Source organism: Rhyacophila brunnea, unplaced genomic scaffold (genome assembly GCF_057557595.1).
Source record: "Rhyacophila brunnea isolate RB1 unplaced genomic scaffold, BYU_Rbru_1.0 scaffold_11, whole genome shotgun sequence".
Lineage (NCBI taxonomy): Eukaryota > Metazoa > Arthropoda > Insecta > Trichoptera > Rhyacophilidae > Rhyacophila > Rhyacophila brunnea.
The window spans coordinates 36,668,736-36,691,270 of NW_028232763.1; the positions used below are offsets into that span (position 1 = coordinate 36,668,736).

The following is a 22,535-nucleotide window of genomic DNA, read 5'->3' on the forward strand; positions in this document are numbered from 1 at the left end:
ATATCTAATTTACCTTCTGAGAAGTCGGTAAGAGAACACGGCAGCCTTCGGTGATTGAGGTAATCATGAAAAGACGCTTTACGACCTTACGTGGCTAGGACACGTGCTCCGGATGCCGCCAAAGAGTGTGACACGTCGTACACGTCGTCACAGCCTCAAGGGTTCCGTCGCCATGGCCGGTCCTCCCTCACCCTGCAGCGGTGCCACAAAAGCAACCTACGTGCTGCAAGTCTGACATGGCGGGGGGCGCAAGAGTTGGCAATGGACCAAGGGAAGTGGCGCGAACTTGTGATTGCCCTATGCCCCAATGCTGGGTCGTGACAGGGTGAAAGAAGAAGATCTTCTCTTTATAGAAGGTAAACCATTGCGCACTACCAGAAAATGCTATTCTGAAGACCACCGGCCGCCACTGGTCTTCACGTATCAATACTATTGTAACTAATAATTAATCGTAAATGAATACAAAGAAAAATAGGTTTAATGATTTTAAGCAATATTTTGGCATACTAGGCAATTAGGTACTTATTTTCAGATTCATATAATACTACTTATATTTAAAAAGTGACATTAATTAAAACGTATCAACAAATCATTACCAATACGATAATTGTGCCGCAGATGCCGTCATGATGCATCATTATCACAAACTAAGATTATATTAGGTAATATTAGGTTGGGGTGGGTTAGGTTAGGTTAGGTTTGGTTTGGTCTAAAAAGAAAGTTATAAAATCTCATGACGGCATCTGTGGCACTTTTACCAAAACTTATATCGATGAACCGAAAATATATAGGTAGGTACCTAGCTGGTGTTATTTGGTTGTAGATTTACATCAAATATTATATGAACGATAGCAGCACGAATATCCTCATCCTATTTTTTTTTTTTAATATACTTATAATTAAACAATCAACGACAAAATCGACAAGTGATCCCTAGGTCGTGTTTTCGGTTTGAATGATGCGTACCTACCGTTTTAATGGTAGGTACCTACATAGTTCAAGCTCACGGTACTGATTAACGGACGAATTTTGGTGGTCGAGGGTTAAAATATCAAGATTTCAATAAATAATATTGTAACCAAATGAACCCTAGTTTACACATATTTTCTTTGACCCTAGTCATATTATTATATTGCCTTCTAATAATAATTGTTATGCCGCTACAATTATTACTTTGACATTTGTGATTTTCTACCTTTTCTTTGTGCGATATTATATTATTTATCGGTGAAAACAATTTTACCAATGTGTGCAGTTGTCAAAATTTAGTTACTTAACTTTACTTATATTTACAATGAGTTATGCATGATTTTTTTTTTTGTGAAAAAAACTATTTTATGCAAAGAGATTGGACTCCTCCCCCTCAATCTCTTTGATTTTATGTGATTTCATTTATTTATTTGAGAAATCATTTAATATATTATGTGAAAACTACTTTCCAAATCCACCCGAAAACAAGTCTTTCTATTTTGAAAACATATTATTATATATGAGTAAAAACCAAAGAGATTGGACAAAAACCAATAAAAACTTATCTATCTATGGTATAAACAAGCGAAAGCGAAACAAAACAAACTTTCGTGTTCCGGGCCATAGATAATATCCGGCCGGCTGATATTATTAAGAGAATAATATCAACAACATTATTTCAAAATGGTGAACAATATGTAGCAGTAATATTTTATACTGCCAAAGTTGACATAATATCAACTTGTTTGTATCAACTATCAACATGATCAACGGGTATTTTGGATTAAAAGTTATATGTACGCAAAAACCGCGTGTTTTTGCCATGTCAACTATTTTTTCAATATTCTCTAAAAGTAAGAGAAAGCATCGTTAATTTTTTGGACGCATTTTGGACTACTGTAAGTACTTGTTTAAGCTTGTCTCCGGCCTTTATCCTTGTCAGTTGCTACTCTTTCAACAGAATAATAGATGTTTTGTCCGTTTTAGCTGTTTCCAAATCTGTGCGGAGGACAGCTGATGTTTTACCCACTGCGAATACGACGTTATCTACGAATACGACCCGACTAGGTGTACTTTCGTTCGGGCTTTAATTAAAATGAGGAGGTAAGAAGAATATACATTATATATATAAATATATTGGGTAATTTTATTGTAGATACTTGTTCCATATCGATTTGGTTTTGTTTTGTTTTTGATCTCGCAAGACCATACTTAATCACAAGAACGATTTGGAATATTATAAAGTTACCATATTTTGCTAATGTAAACTACTTCAGTATCTTAACCCCTTTGGATGCTACGATGTTTTCCAAAATCCTTGCGAGGATTGCTACCAATTATTGTCGATAAATGAAAGTATTGTATTATTTTTAGATACCTTACCACTAATTGATTCTGCGAAATTGGAATATTATGAAAACGCGTTTCGTTATTAATTTGTCATTTTGAATAGATGAGGTAGGAGTAAGTGAAACGCACGATCCGCGCATGGACTTTTAATTTTTACCGGTTACATCAAAATATTATTTTAATTGCATTCGATTGCGTTAGCTAGAGTGCGAAAATTATAAGGTGAAACTTGCCGCAGTCTAACAACACGTGCTCCCCATAACATATTACAGTATAACCTCGATTATCCGGACTAATTCGGGATGAAGTAGATATGGGAAATGAGTCACTTAATGAGGACACCCACCCAATAGTTCAATTACGGATAGTGATTTGTTCGGACAGATTAGGTCAATTGTGTCTTTTGTTGCTGTAATAAAATGTATAGTACTAGCGCGTACGAATTACGGAATCTCGTCGCCACCCCCCCCCCATCTATCAAAAATTACGCGCCCGAATTCCGATAATCACCGGAACTCGAAGGGGTCAGCCCAGCCAAAGTGCAATGGAAGAGCCTCGCCCTAGGGCTAAGGAACCGCATTAAAACCACGGTACCCCCTGCGTCGGGTGAACAAGTACACTCGCTCATCCCGAACGCCCATATCTTGAGCTGTTTGAATAACTTATTGCCATGCGTTGACATTGCATGTGCGAATTCAGAATAGTGAATGACACACGACATCTAGCAATGATTTTAAAAACTAAATAATTTTTGAAACTAGATAAATAAAAAAACACAAGTATATTATTATGTAATTAATACAAATTAATAAAATTGTCAGTCTCTATTTTTTCCAGATAAATAAGTTTCAATGCAATAGTATGAATATACTTATTAATATGTCCACCACCGTAGAATTAAATTAGCAATAGACAATTCGTTATATCACAAACCTGTACAAGGTACCTATTTAACTTGATTACATACAGTCGTATAATACAGAATAAAAGTTTATAATTTTGCATAGATTTAAATATCTATTATTATATTTAATATAAGTTATTTTTTCTTGTGAATGTAGATTATTGCAATGTGCGATTAATTCCCACCTATATATTATTATGTCTTATAAAAAATCTCACACCATGTGTAATATAATATTATGACGTAGGTATTCTTAATTCGACGAAAACTAATGAATATGACTAAAAAAGTGTGCACTATTGTTGTCGGATCGCTAATAGCATATTAAACTATTATGGTTTGATTTGGCAGGGTTTAATTAAATTTAAAAAATTAACCAGCACAATCTGCATGTAGTATTCTCAGTTCAATGAAAACAAATAAAGTGTAACTGACAAAGTTTAGTGTACACTATTTATGTCGAATCTTAATAGCATACCCTCCACCCCTCGCCACTATTAGGTATTAGTTAGCATTATTAACAAACGTGTAAGTAAGTATATTTGCTGCATTTATATAGGTAGGTACCCAATTTCCAATAAAATCTATTTAGAAAATGGCAGATTCAAATTATCATACTTTAAAATTAGATCCATACCTACCCAAAGACCAATGCCTTATGGCTTACGCATTGGTTAACTGCTAATTATTAATTAATTGAATAATTATATAACAATAGACTACTGTAGAATTAAATTAACAATAGAAAATATATTACAAGCCTCAGATAAATATCATTTATTTTGATTACCTACCTTCATGTTACAGATTAAAAGTTCATAATTTTGCGTAGATCTTAAATACCTACTTAGATATTATTTCTGTAGATTGCAAATTAACTTATGGTACGTTTACATCTGACACTTATACCGTTATACTTATTTTATGTGTCTGACATAAAATTTCACTTACTGTTTACACCTGCATGGATCTGACATAAAATTCTGGTATACTTCTCGTTGAAATAAAGTCTTGACACTTTATTCAATGGCAACATTGGAATAAATATATGCGGTGTTTACATATGATATTGTAATTTATTCAGACACTTATTTTGTATACTTCTCAAAAACGTTATGTCAGTTGTCAATATGGGAATGTTAAAAAAGAAAGCAGCAAGTGTTATTATTTTAAGTCTTTTGGCAACAAAAAGGAGGAAAAAATGGTCTAGATGGGTGCGGGAATGGATTCAGCGACGAGAAGAACTAGGTGCCTTCCGTTTAATGTCAGAGTTTAAAATCGAAGATCCAACTCAATTTGTGAACTTTAGTTTGCAAGATTGGACCTTTTGCCAAAAAACAAGACACACAATTTAGAAATGCCATATTAATGGTCAAATCATACTTTTCTACTACATTATTGTAAAAGGGTTACCGACACCGTTGTATTATCGTTACATTCGTTATTGGTAGTAGCTAGTTATAAAATAATTAATGTGCATGTTGTTATATATATTTAATATTGTACATACTTAATTAAATTGAATTAGTTTTAATTTTTATAAAACTTAATAAAAAATAATTGTCCAAGTTATAGATAATCTACGAGTAGGTACATACTACATTCTAATTTTATTCAATTACACCCAATTTCTAATAAAAATCTATCAAAAAATGACAGATCCAAACTGTCATACTAGTAAATTAGATCATACAAACCTACTTATTTTTTATTCGAATAACCGTTGGCAATGTATTCACGGAAAGATTTTATGAAACCTTCAACCTGAACGTACCTATAAAAAAGGTGCACAATCCAGTTGGCAAAGAAATAAGATTCAATCGCTTGTCTCATCTCGTAACCATGAAACTATATGTTGAAAAATACGGTAGTTCGCGAACTAGGTAGGTAACTAGTTCGCTGGACTCGTTTTCATGAAACTACATATGAAAAAAATAGTAGAACTAAACTATGGCAGTGCTCTTCCCACCCACGTTTCTTCCTATACTACGCGCGCACTCTAGTTCAACGGAATGATATATGCAGTTCGCCTGGCAGCGTGTCCTTCGCACCCACGTGTCTTCCTATACTGCGCGCGCACTCTAGTTCAACGGAACGATATATTCAGTTCGCCTGGCAGCGTGTCCTTCGCACCCACGTGTCTTCCTATACTGCGCGCGCACTCTAGTTCAACGGAACGATATATTCAGTTCGCCTGGCAGCGTGTCCTTCGCACCCACGTGTCTTCCTATACTGCGCGCGCACTCTAGTTCAACGGAACGATATATTCAGTTCGCCTGGCAGCGTGTCCTTCGCACCCACGTGTCTTCCTATACTGCGCGCGCACTCTAGTTGAACGGAACGATATATTCAGTTCGCCTGGCAGCGTGTCCTTCGCACCCACGTGTCTTCCTATACTGCGCGCGCACTCTAGTTCAACGGAACGATATATTCAGTTCGCCTGGCAGCGTGTCCTTCGCACCCACGTGTCTTCCTATACTGCGCGCGCACTCTAGTTGAACGGAACGATATATTCAGTTCGCCTGGCAGCGTGTCCTTCGCACCCATGTGTCTTCCTATACTGCGCGCGCACTCTAGTTCAACGGAACGATATATTCAGTTCGCCTGGCAGCGTGTCCTTCGCACCCACGTTTCTTCCTATACTGCGCGCGCACTCTAGTTCAACGGAACGACATATTCAGTTCGTCTGGCAGCGTGTCCTTCGCACCCACGTTTCTTCCAATACTGCGCGCGCACTCTCGCCAATTTAGTTCAGCTGAACGACATATTCAGTTCGCCTGGGAGCGTGTCCTTTCACCCTCGTTTTTTCGTAGTAAGTAGACGAACGACGAACTGCATAAGCGCCAGGTGACACGGGACCGATTCGTTCGATGGCTATAGATTAGTTTTAAAAGATACGTTCGTTCGAGAACGACGCATGTCTAGGATGAAGATAGTCCGGATAAGGAAAAATCCGGATAATCAAAAAAAAAAACATAATTGACAGGGAAAGACAAGTACCTACTTACATTCAGTATGAATAATTTTTATTTGTCTAGATTTACATATACTTACATACACATAAATGTATAATAAATTATTTTTTATTAAAAAAATCGATTTTAGATTTTTGCTTAACGCTTAAGGCAGGTTCTACCGCACTGGAACTTACTGATGGTCTTTTCAAAATTTTGTTCCATGATTTTTTCAAAGTTGACGCATCTAAAGAATTCCAACTATCTGCTGCTATGTAGCAACAATCTTTTAATTTTATTTAAATCATTCTCTGCTGATTTCAGATATCATGTTAATTATATCTAAGGGCCAACTAATGCAAACGCGCCTAAAATATGTTAATTATATCTAAGGGCCAAGGTAATGCAAACGCGCCAGTCGTGTTGTCAAGCACTAAATGAGTTAAGAAACACTGTAGACAATGACATTATTAATGGACGACGCACTCAGTACAGTATCTAGCAAGTAAATTCGCCCATAGTGACATTCGCACGTGCATAGGTAGACGTCACGCAATATCCATTATGCGATGTCACGCATCGGGAATTTATAGCAATATCACCTTTATTGTAATGGGGTTAGAACAGTGTTTCTAGTATCAATGTTCGTTTGAGCGAACCTGTTCGAACTGAACCATTCGGCAGACCCGACAAAAAGTTTTGGGAATTTATAGCAATATCACCTTTATTGTAATGGCGTTAGAAGAGATTATGCCATTCGGCAGACCCGACAAAAAAAGTGAGTGTCATTTTTTTTCCAGATGCTTCGTCCAAAACTGCACGTGAGAGTGAACAGAGAAAATTGTTGTCGGCCCGGGGAACTGACCATAAGTTGGAGTAAAATGGAAGATTGATTCATAGGATAGGGCGTACTCGTGCAATATTGCCAGGCCAAGAATGCTGACATTAAACAGTAAGTTTCGCCACTGGGCTGTGTACTTGTTGTGTAATGTGACTGCTCATTTAAAAATACCTATTCTCTGATATAACGAGTAACGCTTATAACGAGCAAATTCAGTCAGTCCCATCTTCCTCTTAATAACCAAGTTCGACTGTATTTGATTCAGGACATTGAACCGCTATAAATTGAACAATACTTGTCTTTCACCATGACAAAGAAATAGGTACTCAATCTCCCATTCTATTATTACTATAGAACAGGGGTGGCAAACCTATGGCACGCGTGCCACTAGTGGCATGCGAGATGAATTTGCGAACGAAAACCAATAAAAATTTTCAAAAAAGTTTTATAAAAATAAATATCTATACTACCTACATATAAAAAAATAATGACGACATAGCCATGCGCTTTTCCTTCGGTTTTTAATATTAGTTTTACCAATCGACGCGCAGATCGCATTGAAAAATGTCGAAAAATATTTTTGGGAAATTTTAGCACGCATATGTAAAAAGGTTTGCCAACTCTTCTATAGATTATAGATATACCATCATAAATCTTCCAGTGTTCGAATTAAGAACTAAGTTCATCGCGGTATAAAAAGTATTGAATGATATGTCAAATGTTAGCATGTGGAGCCCTCACTCAGAGGACAACTTTTACTGGTGGATCTATATTACTTTTATCTTATTTTATTTTATTATTTTCATTTATTTGCCTAAGTACTCATGTTTACTTTCATTTAACACAGTCTTTGCCATTGAAAATTTTAAAATTTTTCTGTAGAGTCCAACATAGCTAGTGTTGGCACTAATCATTTACATTACGAGAGATCAGGTTAAATTTAATTTAAAAAAAAATCTTTTCAGCTGTTACCTGAGCGAGTAAAGAGCGATCGAAGACTTCTAATGCCGTTCATGGTCCGGCTGGAGCTGATTTTGGAGTTATCTCAAGCTGATTGGTGCTGTATTGAAAATTGAATTTTGTTGTATCATAACTTCCGGATCGAAAAGGTGGGTTATTCGAATTTGAATTACCACATTATGCAAGTGGAATTCACATGGAATCCGGATGATACATTTTTAGCAACATGTGATGCCTATTTAATAATGCTTGGAACATTGTATATTATTGTATCGGATGTGTTTTCCATCTAGGGATTGCAGTACTGAATGAAAATATCAATACCGGTTTTTCCGTATTTCTTATTGAATACCGGTATTCGTTAAAACATAAGTACTTATCGGTAAATATAGCGATTACAATCTCTTTAAAAACATCATTTTATAGAAAAAACCTACCGAACTACATTTATTATGGTGACATTTAAAAATATGTAGTAATCACAATATTGTAGAATTATTGGTGATTTTGACAAATAATTTGAATATATTGATAATTTCAACTAAAGCCCTAGTTAATAAAGTAGGTATGTTAATTTATCGACACAATTTTATAAATGGGTATATTTAATGAATTGTGTTTTATTGTTATTTCACCTATGTTGGATTCAGTCAATATTTTTCATTTAACAGCACATAACATATGTCTTATACACTTGAAAAGGAAATACAGTAAAACTAATGAAGAAATAACACTAAATTCATCGTCAAAAACGTAAACGAGTGTGGTTTCTTAATACCGAAAAATTCAGTATTTTGGTTTTTTAAAATCGGTATTTCGGTATTGATAAATACTGAAAAATCGGTTTTGAAATACCGGTATTGCAATCCCTATTTTCATCCATCCGTATGGATTGTTATTGATGAATCATTACTGAGTGTTCAAGTTTATGTTATGTATGACAATACAGTAATTGCATTCTCTTGTAATAATTTAAATCGGTTATTGACAAATGCTGTGTATGGTTATTGAGCAGTGAAAGAATAAATTCATCGCAAGATACTTGATTGATGAAATGGGTTATAAATATGTAGCCATTAGATTTGGATTTACTTCTCTGATACATCCCAGTTGTCCATCTGCAATGAAGTGCTCTTTAAAGAAATATTAATTTGTGGGAATATTAATGGCGGTTGAATGGATTCTGTTTGCATTCGTTGCATACACCATTGTTACCAGTCTCTCACTCAGCAGAAGGATAGAGGTATAAAGAAGTTAGAGCGGCAAACTACTGACTCATAGAAATGAATAAACCATGGTTGTGAATTGTTGCCGACTCACCAATAACGGTGGATGTTTGAACAATTTAATATTTTTTATGACTTATAGTTCTAATGTACAAGGATGTTTGTCAGAAATTGGTTAAATGTTACATAATGTATGTTTAAGGACTTGTCATATAGTTGTGCCTCGAAAGGTTTTTAAAACTATTTTCAAACTTCTTTTTTCGATGTCGGGTTTCTATTGTATGACATCACAATGCGATAAAAATACGAATCGTCTAACTCTCACCTATAACGCATAATAAAAAAAGTAAAAAAACTTTATGTGCGCACTCGTGTGCACTCTGCAGCCCAAGAGTGAGCAGGAGGGTGTGTACCAGTGCGCACCAGTGGCGAAGGGTGATTTTTGGAAAGAGGTAAGCTGTAGAGATCAGAGAAAAATAGCACACTTGTAAGGTATACTTACAGGAAATAAGAAGATAATACTTACGATATTAGTACTGATGAATAATAATATGTGCACACTAATGACAACGCCACACTGAATCGTTGAAATTTCAATAGCTCACCGACGGTATAAAATTGAGCAATGAGTTTAAATTATGTATTTACATATTATACATCTTATACATAGACCTCATTCACATTAACAATTATTCTTCTTCTGATTCGTTTTATTCTGAGGAACATTTCTGGACACTGGTAGTTGTGCATACCGGCTGTGGTATTCCTCTGGAATATTGTTTGCAGTGAAGTTTCCAGAGGTCATTTTTTTTGCACACTTATGGTCAATATTTTATTATATGCCTTTTTTATGGCTGGTGGTATTTCAAAGTTGTCATGTCCACATACTTGTAAATTTTTATATTCATTCTGGTGGCCATATCTAAACTGGATAATATCCGGTAGTTTTCGATCGAATCTCATACACATAATCTTCAACCATTTTATGGTCTCACCATGTTCATCTTTCAATCGATTTTTTATTATCTGATTTGACAACCATTGCAAATCCATCATGTCGTCGAACTTCATTTCTTCAACAAGATATGACTATTAGACTATTAGACAAATGTATGAATAAATTCAATTCTGTTTTTTACAAACAAAAATTTATTCGTGGCGGAATGGGTTAAATAATAAATTCTACAGTATAGAATAGTATAATTAGGATGAAATCTTACCTCCGCTTTTTGTATTCTATTTTTCGGACTCTTCATCGCTGCCGATATGTTTACGTTTTTGTGTAAAGTGTTATTGAAGCTTGGCCTTTGGTCATTTAAAGTATGCAGTTGGTCACCGTCTCCCTTTTTTGTATCCGGCTCTAAAAATAGATTGACGTCAACAATAAAGCATCAAGTAACCTGCAAGAAGTAGTAAGAACAAATTATATTGTATGCCTACTTACCGCCAATAGAGTTGTTTTCATCACTTTCTTCTTCTCCCAACAGTAACTCTATTTCTTCCCAATCTTTTTGAGTCTCTAAATTATAAAATTTTCGTGACATTTTAGTATTTTAACGATAAAAAACGCAGGGAAACGTTAACCGCCACAATACACAACAAATATAGTATCCTTAACCCTTTCAGGGACAAATTATGAATTCCATTAGGAAAGATTTTTCTCATTTTTTCTTTATGCTTGGTGGACGAATAAGACAATTTTTTTTATTCAACATTCGATAATCTAGAAAAATATGTGTCCTCATAAGAAACAAAAATCGATTGCCAAAGTAGCTTGATTTCGAAGAGCGCTGATGAGTAGGTTATTAAAATGACCAATAGTTAAAATTTGTCACTATTAAGTATGTCACACCGTAGCATATTGGATAAATTGTGCAGCCAATTTTGTATAATTTGTTCAAGCGATACAAAAGAGGTAAGTGGAACTGTAGAACTATCGAAAAAGCTGTGAAAAGTTCGCGGTCGCTTGGCTGATGACCAATTCTTTGCAGGCTCATGCTCCTTCCGCTTCATGTTATGGATCTTCTCCAGGTGACGATGAAGTCCAGATGTTGATGATGACTTGCATTTAATGATTTTATTGCATATCAAACATTTTGCTTCGTCATCAGATCGGTTGAAAAGCTTCCACACTTGCTCGTATTCATTTTCCGAACTCATGATTTTTAATAAATAGAATTAAGTTTAACTCAAATACTTTTAACACACAAACACTTTTTTGTCGAGTTCAGTATAACATACAGCCGCTTACCACAAAATACAAAATGAAATGAAATAAAATTAGCTAATTATGTTAGGTACACAAAATGTGTCGTCGCTGCTGAGTAAGAAAAGACGTAATCGTATACATATATCTATTTATAGAACTAAAATCACACGATCGCACCTCGCTAACTGTGTGAGTCACATGACACACTCGAACTCAAATTTTGTTAATTTATTTCAATTTAAAAAAATCGTTTTTCAATTAACATTATATTTGATAATAAAGAAATCCCGAATCCGGAGAAAAGATTATCGAGATCCGGGATTTCCCGAAACGTTAAAAATTTCAATTCTCGAGATTCGGGATTGAAAATATCGAAAATTTCTCGAGAATTCCCGAAACCCAACTCTAGTTGGGGGAACTTTACGAGGCAAATGTTTTAAAAATTCTGTTTTCAACATCCTTTTTGGATTATTACTTATTGAGCTTGACCATTGTTTACTCCTGAACTATTTCTCGGATTCTCAGGAACAAATTGAGCTGACCTATTGCTGAGAAGTGAAAGCTTTAGGTATTGAAATTGAAGGTACATTTAATGATGTTGAAGGTTTTGAGGCACTACCATATTTTTCTATTAGTTGACGAATTACTTTAATTTGAAAATCGGCCAAAGAAGTTTTTTTTTACCGGTTATGACTGTGTAAATAATACTAACATTTAATAAAAACAAATCAATGATGTGGAAACCAACTTTTTTGTACCACTTAATTGTTTTTCGCATGCACGATAGACTACTCAACATCACGTGAGCTCTATCGACAGAGCCCATGTTTTTATTGTAATCAACAACTCACTTCGGTTTTATAATGGGTAGTCCTGTGGCTCTATTGGTTTTATGTTGTGGGCACCATTGAGTCGTCGTGCATGGTACTTATCATGTGTACCTCCCTTTTGTCATGCCATTTCAACACGAGCAAAGGTTGTCAGTTGAAAGATTTTATTTCACCCTTTTTTAATTTATGAATTTTCGGCATGTGCCTCCGATTGCTGCGAACTGTCCCACACGCATTTGTATTTTGTTTGAACAAATGTTCAAATAATTCTGGGCTGCTGTACCAATTGTTGCAAAATAGTTTATGGCCTTTACCAATATCGTCCCTCATAAATGTGGTTACAACAGCCCCAGACACTTTTCACTATCGGTAATTTCCGTTCCATCGCCACAATAAATTATAAAATCTAAAATATATCCAGTTTCAACATCACAAATATATATACATAATACATCCAAATCTATGCCTTTTTGAATGTATAAACTGCTTAAATATAAGTCGTCCTTTAAATACTATAATGCTTTCATCTATACAGAGGTTTTCGTTGGGCAACATCGAGTCTTTGAGCAAATTTCTGCAGTGGTCGAGAAGTGTTCTAATTTTGTAAAGTCACCGGCAGGGAGTTCACTGTCAGAGTAGTGAAGCATTTGCAAAATTAGCTCATAACGATCTCTGACCATCGTTTGGCAAATTTTTTTTGAATTTAACAAAGGGTCGGTGCTCCAGTGTTCCTCTATTGTAAGACGGCGGTTTCTAGTCATCAATAGGGTAACAGCGTAAAATACGTACAATTTGCTTATGGAAGTATCATACCAGTTATGAATTCGCGCGTTAGGTGTGTGGACTTGTGTGTTATGGTCTTGATAGCCGTTGGTATAGTTCACTATTTTACCCATTATGTTTTCATTTAAAAAGTGTGTTAAAAACTCCATTTCAGTTGAATTGTCATTCAAGCCTACACTAGGATTAACACCAGTGTTATAAGTGTCAAAGTCATGCACAATTGGCACAAATGGTCCCGCGGTCCACGGTTGACGTTGAGCCTCTGGTGCTTCATGTCTAGAGGTGGAAGCCTCTCCCACATCATGGTCAACATCAGAAGGGTCGTCAATATCGTGTGGTTCTGCCAGCCCTGTTTCTCTTTCAGCATCAGTTTCCATTTCATAATCGGAATCCAAGTATTCAATGGATTCTTGGGCTTCCGCATCGGATATTATATCACGCGTGGACATTTTGATCGCAATGTTCAAAAATTAACTTTAAATGTTTCACTACACAATGAATTACGTACACGAACTTATTGTCACTATTACAAATGTATATAAAAGTATATATGAAAAATTTTTGAACGTAAAATACTACTTAATCACATTTTACACTAATTTTAATGGGTACAATGCATAAAATCACCAATATTATTTCTAATATAATTACACTTAATCACAGAATCGCGTATTCAAAGTAATTTTATAAAAGCCGAAACTGAATGGTATCGATAACCGTACGAAACCAGACACACTGTTAAAATAATATCACCGCATTATTCCAAACTAAGCCGAAGTCGTAAATGACATGTTCTTGCGCATATTTCGCAAACAACACTGGCGGGAAATTTGAATCGACAAAACTGATTATTTCGATTTTGAACAAAGTCTATATGGGTTGAGTCTGCTATATTACGAACTATTTCATGAATGTTGCATGACAGAAATCGACAGATGTCAGAATAATAATGAAGCAAGTTCGTAAAACAAATTTCGTCTCTGTTGCTTACCAAATAACGAAAATACAGCAGTAGAAACTTACTGTCACCTCTAGGCGCCGCTCGCGGCCTACGTATACGGCGATGACTTGCATCTCTAGATGACGCTCGCGTGGAATAGGTTAAAGAGAGTTGGGCTAGAGTACCAATTGTCACACCATAATGTGTGACCTTTTCCGATGTAATCGGTTGACAGTATCGTTACAACCGCACCATAAATCCCCAGATTTTGATCGTCCACTATGTCAGTTCCTTCACAAACCTTACCTTTGCAAAATAAACTTTATGTAAAGTTTTAAATTAGTTTTTATAAAGTAGGTAGGTATGCATTGATTGTCAAAAAACGTAACAAATACCAATCACATTATAAAATGTATGCAATAAGGTATAATAATAAACAAATTGTCAATATAAAACTAAGATATAGCATGGAATATATAAATTACAATACAATATAAATATAATAAAATTTGTTTAAGAGAATTGTACCAAACAAACATATCTCAAGCTTGATAGTTGAAACGAGTTTACAATGATAATTTACGAAATGAAGAAACTCTCCACACAAAATCACGGTCACCGAAACACATATTTGTAGTAAATTTTATAAAATTGAAATACTAAAAAAAAGTGCCAATCGCGTTGCAGCGCCATTGTTATATAGAGGATTTTGACGATTGTGATATGAAAATATAATATTTGGGCACCTTCATAAAGTGTATATTTTACAAATAGAAATGAACAATGAAATAAAAACATTGCATAGATTTGTTAAAAAAATGTTATTTAATTATACAACACAATTAGGTACAACATTTACATTTTGAAATGATATAGAACATAAAAAATTAATGCAACGATGAGATATATTCGATTGGTACAGTGAAATAGAGACTAATTGGTTTTAAATTGTACTTAACTTTAATTAAGGTTGAATTCTGCATACTCAGCTTGGCTGGAACTCTGGTTTGCTCTTGTCCCTGTCCGAAAGGGAAACATCAAAATGGCGTAGAACTGTTATTTAAAGTTAACCGGGAGACATCCGTCCTGTCGCAATACTAATTATGGAGTGTCCTGCTTCTTGGGTGGAAACAGTGGTTTGGGTCTGACCCCCTCCATGTAACAGATTATTGCATCATCCACCAGAAGCGGGAAGATTTCTTATTGGTTGATTTTTATAACGGTTATTGTTTTAAGCAGGGTTGACACTCATTATCAACAAGGATGTATAATTATTATTATTTGTTAATTAATTAACGGTGTTTATTAAAAGTTGCGTTAAAAAAGATGTAGACATGTTACACTGAAATGTAACATGACAAAGTGTAGTACAAAAATATAAACAATAGAAAAAAAATTTTTTGAAAAAAATAACGACACCCGGACCCGAAAATAGTGCTTGGGTCCAAAATTATCGTCTCTAGGACAGGATGCGCCATGTTTCCTTCGATATCTTCACTCGTGGTGGATTTAGTTATCCTCGATTTAGACCTCGGCATGAGCGGCATCCGGTTATATTGTACTTTGCCTCTACCCTTTGTCCTGTAAAAAATACAACCACAAAATCGTAATAAGAATAAAATTTTAAGTCAATATAATGAAATATAATAAAGTTTGTGTACACATGAATAAGTAAAAATTGCATTACTGTTTATGTATATATTATATGTTATATGTTTGGCTCACTAAATACATTTTCAAATGTTATTTAAACAATGTTAATGTGTCAAATATGTGGGTAGCTACATCAATAAAAATAAAGTTTCTTGAAACAAATATCATTGGCTTCCTTTTGATTTTTCTGTTGGATTTCTCCAGTGCTTGCAAGTAAACTTTATTATGCCCTTTATAAAATAATTTTCAATTCAAAATTTTGTTTGTAGTATTGAAAAACATATTAATTTGAAAAGAAAGCATATATTTGATGTATTTTTCAATAATGTCATTTTTATGTAGCGGGCACGTGGTTGTATCAAAACAGCGAGCCATACTTATCGATACTATTTTTAAACCACTATTATCGGTGTATTGTTGGGCTAAAACAAAACTATGCATTCTGGCAGGATCAATTAATAATGATTACTCACAATTCACAGAAGACACATTAATAATTTTGCGTATTATATATCCCGTGGTGTATACTTTAGCGTCAGGGGAACTAATATCATTGTCCAAGTCGGTGTCTGGATTTATGGGTGCATCACTTTGCTGTGGTTCAACATGAATTTTCCCAAAGAATTTCAATAAATTGTCAAATGGACCGATGGCGCCATCATTTTCGCAGTTATTACTGTAGGGTGAATACCCTACCATCCAGCATGACTTGGCAGGAAACCATTAATTTATAACTACAATGTATCTTGCAACATAATATTGTTAAAATTGCAAAACAAGCGATTTATGTGAGTCAATCAAATTTCAACAGAAAGCTAATTTAGCAAAATAATATATTTCAATTAATCAATAATATCGCAAATTAATAAATAATGCTATATAGGTTGATTAGTGAAGATTGATTATCTTGACATCATGTTGTTAATTAAAAGGCTTTTAAATGATCCGGAGAACTGAAAAGGTGTTGGATTATTGTTGCAGGCGCCTTGTGGCTTCTTATTTTGCAAATTTTTTTTCCCCAATGGATCTTAATTTAAATTGCGAGGAGTTAAAAACTCAAACACGTCCTGATATAACATATCCCAGAGTTTCAAGATCCCTTCCAAAGTAATAGTCCAATTTTTAATGGATGGCGCGTTATTAACTGGATTCTTTAATTTGTCTGTTTTTTTATTTTTTTAATACACTAACCAAAATGATTTGTGAAATGATGGGTGTGACAATTTATTTTGCCTTCGAATGGGAAATTGCAATTATTATATTGTTAACAGAATCGAAAAGGTCGTCCCAAAATAGTACATTCTTGCCTGTATACAGGGCATCCTGGGGTATTACTTCTCTGTTCCGCATTGTTACTCCTGTAACATATAAAAACAATAATTTGTAGCGTTTAGATCAGTGGTTCTGAACCTGGGTTCGATTGAATCCCGGGGGTTCGGTGAGTCAGTCTCAGGAGTTCGGCGGAGGTCAAGACACACCCGACTCATATGATTCGTGATGACACGCCCCGGTTAATATTTTAATCCCTTCGTACTATGCACTTCATTTTGTGCACCAGTAAAATATAATAAACATATTATGTTTATATACTATGTTTTGAATTTGAAAACAATCATATTTTATTTTTCCAATTAAGGGTTCGGTGAATGTGCATATGAATCTGGTGGGGGTCAGTACCTCCAACAAGGTTAAGAACCACTGGTCTAGATTCTATAAACAATAATTAATAATATAATTATGTAACTGATAGGTAAATAACTTATTCACACTAATAGCATATTCGTTATCATGGAAAAAGAACTGTTGTTGAATTTCCTGTATGTGTTGTTGAATGCAAAAAAGGTTAATTTAGTAAAATAATTACAAAGCAAGGGAACCACACTGACAGCTGTGTAGGTGTTGCAAGTTAATAGTGATACGTTTCGACCCAGAGCTGAACTATAGTAAATATTTTACTACAGTCTACAAAAGTAAGACTGTGTTTTTGCGAATATCTCCAGAATAATATTGAATCCAGATACTATAACAATTTTACTGTTGGACAGAGGATTGAAAACTGATAAAAGTAGTGTAGTTAACTCATTACTGCATTTTTTCGAGATACTACAGTCTGGTTCCAGGGCGGCGATATAAAAATATGCGTTTTGCCCTCGTGTAACCAATTGGTTTTGATTGGGGTTCCATTGCTTTGACAGGACTCCCCCGTTGCATCCAGTGATGGCATAGACCAGTTTTTTTTCTTATTCTGTTTATAAAAGTCTATTTTTGTGATATTGTCCAATAGTGGACAAAAAAAGGATCAAACCCACAATTATGGATGGCGCCTTAGAATGGCAATGTGTATATCATTTGCCAGATTGATAGCAGCACATGGCTGTGCAGTTGGTTATCAGTAGCTATTTCATATCGTACTTGCCGGTAAATATGTTCCGGGTGTGATGTTGGAGGTTCTAAATCTCCGTAAGCCATTGTAATGTTTGCCAACTGTCTTTTATATACAACTGCTGAGTGATAAGAATGGATGAGTATTTCCTTCGCCGCTTCAATCCTTTTGATTCCTGATAAGTGTCTTTTTGATTCTTCTGTACGTTTAAAACTAACATCGTAACCTGTGATTACACATGAGATTATTGTGCCACCATCATAGTTCTTATTTTTTTGGTTTTATTATGCATTTTAAATAAGCACCACATTCTTTGCATTTTGGTTCGCAAAGAAAACGAAAAACATGTGTTCGAAACACCCAAACACCCAATGAGAACGTGTGTCTGAACTCCTTTCGGTCGTACAGTACGCGTTTTGAAATATTAAATTGGGACGATTAGGTTCATTCCTTATTGCAAAAATTGTATGGTATGGTGATTTTTTATTTCAAATTTTAATGATTCCGAATCAGTACTGTTTTCGATTGGGGACAACAACAAACAATAAATAATCGTAGGCAAACCACTTTGAAACAAATGTAGTTCCGGCGCCAGATTTATTTAACTCGCTGTATTTTTTTCTCTCCCTGTAGAACTGCTAGCACAAATTTTTTATTTTCCTTTTCACTTCCGATGGATTGTCAATTCCAACCACATTGGATATATTTACCCAAGCGTCGTGGTTAGAAGTGCGGCACTTGTGGTTGGGATGTTTTGGGTCCCATACACACTTTGGTTCTCTGTATCGTTCTATAACTGTGATAATTTTATCGTTGTCCCGATACACCATGATTTACCAGTGTGTAGGTATGTAATATGCAATAAAAAAAAAACACCGCCCGCCGCTGCCTCACGTGTTTACTCAATGAAATATATTAATAAGATGAGTGACACTACAATAAAATTAAATCCGTCCAAAAAGTATAGATACTTTTGTGTGCCGATATCGATATATTGCCGGTATTGGTACTTTCTTTCGATGCCAATATTGATTGACATTGGATTGTGTGGACAAACATTTGATAATTTATGATAATTGATACCGATATTATTATCTCGGCTTTGAAGTTGGGGCTTGTGATGCTATCTGCTTCAGGAATTTCTACTATTTCATCTAATGAGAGTCAAGGAGTCGGTGTCTGTTGTATTGTTGTTAGGTACATTAGTTTTAATAAATTTTGTGAGCATTCACGGGCAGATTTAAGTGTTGATAACACTAAATCTACATCTACTTCTTGTGCAATTAATGTATTCTTGTATGCTGAAATAACTCTTTAGGTGCATGTCATATCTTCTGATATGGTGGTAAGCTCATTTCTATCTCACTCCTATCTGATAAATTTTTCATTGTATTTCGAATACACTTCGTATAGTCTATAGCGTCTGGATTCATTGGGAAAAGACCATATTTTATAAACCCTTCTGGATGGCAAGGGTTAAATTGGCCTTTTCTAACACTTCTTTACAAAGGGCAAAATGATGTTTTCGTTAACGCCTTATTTATGTTATTACCCCTGGTCTGTCATTCTTTGAATTCTTCCAGTCTGTTTTGAGAGGTTTAAATACACTCACATCAGCAGGCTGCATCATGTGTGTGGTGTTTGGTGGAAGAGCATGTGAAATTAGCATAATGAGCATACGAAATTTATTCACTTCCATCGTCATGTGAGAACGATGTCCGTCAATAAAAAGTATGACAGGCTTTCTCACATTTTTTGTTTCCAACCATGTGTTAACTCCATTGGCAATATATTCATAAAATATGTCACTCTTCATCCAACCAGTCTCTGATCTAGCCAAAAACCAATCGGGTGGTATGCTATCAATGATAGCTTTAGGTGGTCTTACAAAACGGAACACCACCATGGGATTCAGTCTCCCCACCCGCCGAAAAAACAAGGAGTACTGTTATTGCCTCTTTTTCATTACAATGTTTAACTTCGTACAAATTCTTTCATCCCCTGGGAGCAATCATCTTTTTGACCGTTTTTGGACACATACTAATCCCAGTCTCGTCACTGTTTAAAATTCTTCCTGGATCTTCAAGTACATCAAGTCGGATTTTTTTCGAGAAAAGTCACACTTAGCAAGGTCTACAATCCACTGCACTATATCTTTTTCTTCGACCTTGCTAAGAATTGAGTCTGGCCCCATCTTACGAGGTTTTTCTGCTACACAACCATGAATTCGATCTTGAATCGTGCCTCTGGGGACTCCAAATTCTCTGCTAGCAGCTCTAGTTGTTGTCCATTCCTCACAGCGGTTAAAGCGTCGCTTAGGGATATTGGCAACATTATTTTGATACCGTCTCGCTGGTCTGTGGTTTCGTATGGTGCCTGCACGTTTCAGATTGCGCATGAAATTTATGTAATCAGATGTAATCAAACTTATGTATTTTTTGTGGATAACGATTGTGGGCTGTCAATAATTTCAAATACAATCTAATTTTTATTGCATATTTAGCAAGGTTAAAGAAGTAGGTACAAGTTAAGATTAAGATACCTAGTTAAAACAACAAAATGTATGCTGATTCATGCGGATTCTAAAAACGGATAAAATGTAAAAATAGTTAAAAAAATTTTATATTTGCCCACCATACGACATCTCTTCCCAGGATCAGGATGCCATTAGACGAGATCCGAGGTTTCTTGATTTACCGATATACCGGCATACCGGCAGAAAAGAAAATTAAAAACCCTCCCATACCGGCATGACTTTTTTCCCATTATATGGTGTTTTACTGAAATGCTTACAAAAATATATATTAATGGGAATATTGGAATAAAAGTCATGGATGTTTTATGGCTAAATTAGTATTTATTTTTCGTATGGTATTTTCGCCAACACACTCCTTTATGAAGAGGCACATTGCACTCTTCACAGAGGTAGCGTGTCTCTCCCCTCTTGTGTGCAGTACACACCCGGCAGACCCTTGATGGGTACTGCTTTTTTTCAGTCGGTGGAGAATCGCCTTCAGATTATGTCACATTATTCCAGACAATCTGTTGGGCGAAAGTACCGAACCGCGTGAAGTGGTTGCAGTTACATTTGCAGTTGCATGTGTATTGCATGACTATTTGTGCCAAATGTAAAGTGGATATTACTCTTACCACTCTTTTGTCATGGCAAGAGTGTAAGAGAATATACCCTTTACGATGGAAAACCGAGTCACCTGTTTCCAAATTGTTTGACAACAATTTGATATTGGGAGGTAGTCCCCGATTTTGCCTTATCATGCCGCAGATTCTTTCATTCCTAGCCAGCAACTCTTCAGTCAATTTCACACTATTGTAATAATTGTCCATAAACCAATAGGGCTGCAAGAGAGTATTTACTGTATTAGTCAACGTAGAACCCTGGCAATGGTATACTATTAAATTACATATGTACCCGCTGCCAGCTTCGCATAGGGTAAAGGTAGGTAATATAGTGATATTAAGGAAACAATTTAAAATTTCACACATTTTTAATCACAATTTTGTTAACAAATGTAATGGTACAGCTGTATCGATGTCTTAATTAAATGAAGAAATTATCATTCTTTAATTTTTCTTATCATTTAGTAATAAAAAATAAATAATAGAACATAAGGTAATAATAGGGTAATATAACGACAATATGGTAATACAGTGATATCTTACAGCTAATATAGTGATAGTTGAATAATCATACTGGTAATACAGTGACAAGCGGTGCTTTATTCTTGATTCCAATCAGGTTATCTAGGTTGTCATCATAGGTATCACAAATAAACTGGGGCGAACTTCAGCTAGTGCAGGTCTGGTGATAGCATTTTGCAAACCTCATGCATTCGATCCAAACAGCGCCATTCCTGAAAGCAGCGTCCTGTGAGTAAAATACTCCACAGTAATTGCACATGGTGCTCGTTTTCCTATTTGACCTTTTTGTAGTGTTCTCCGTTTTAATTTGAAAACCGTTTGAAAAATCTCCTCTCAATGTACATGGGCTAACCACACCTGATGTGCTAGGTGCTACATTTATTGTTAGAGCAGAATCAGTCAAACACTGCTTCTCAACATTGGTTTTCAGAGTGGTCCAAGGTATGGAAAGCTCCTTAACCCGGCGCCCGCTTCTGTCACGAAAGTAGTACGCGAAATTGCGCAAAACTACGGGGCTACAGCGCTTCTGTCGCCAATGTTGTACGCAAAAATGCGCCGGTCGATTATGTAGAATATACATGACGCATGATTTTGAAATCTCTACCATAATTTGCCTTATTTCATTACCAACGGTGACATATATATAATATTGTCAAATAAATTATGTTACAATACTAAAACTTCGATGTTTGACATGCCTTCGACAGGCCGTCAATCTACGCTCATTTAATTTTGGCTTGAAACATCGCGCCACTTTACTGCGTTTGCGCAGTATGCGTAATATCACTGTTGTGAGAGGACTGTGCAAGGAATCGCTCTTGTCGTTTTTCCGTACAAAATATTACGTATTTTACGCGATCTATTGTATTGTGT

General features: G+C 35.4%; 1 long non-coding RNA gene across 1 annotated transcript; it reads left to right on the forward strand.

Annotated features, from left to right (window-relative positions):
* Nucleotides 1–1,609: 1,609 nt before the first annotated feature.
* On the forward strand, nt 1,610–12,787 carry LOC147078699 (uncharacterized). The gene is made up of 4 exons (XR_015072204.1): nt 1,610–1,868; nt 1,957–2,073; nt 6,978–7,129; nt 7,984–12,787. It is a non-coding gene; the product is annotated as an uncharacterized LOC147078699 (long non-coding RNA).
* Nucleotides 12,788–22,535: the final 9,748 nt, after the last annotated feature.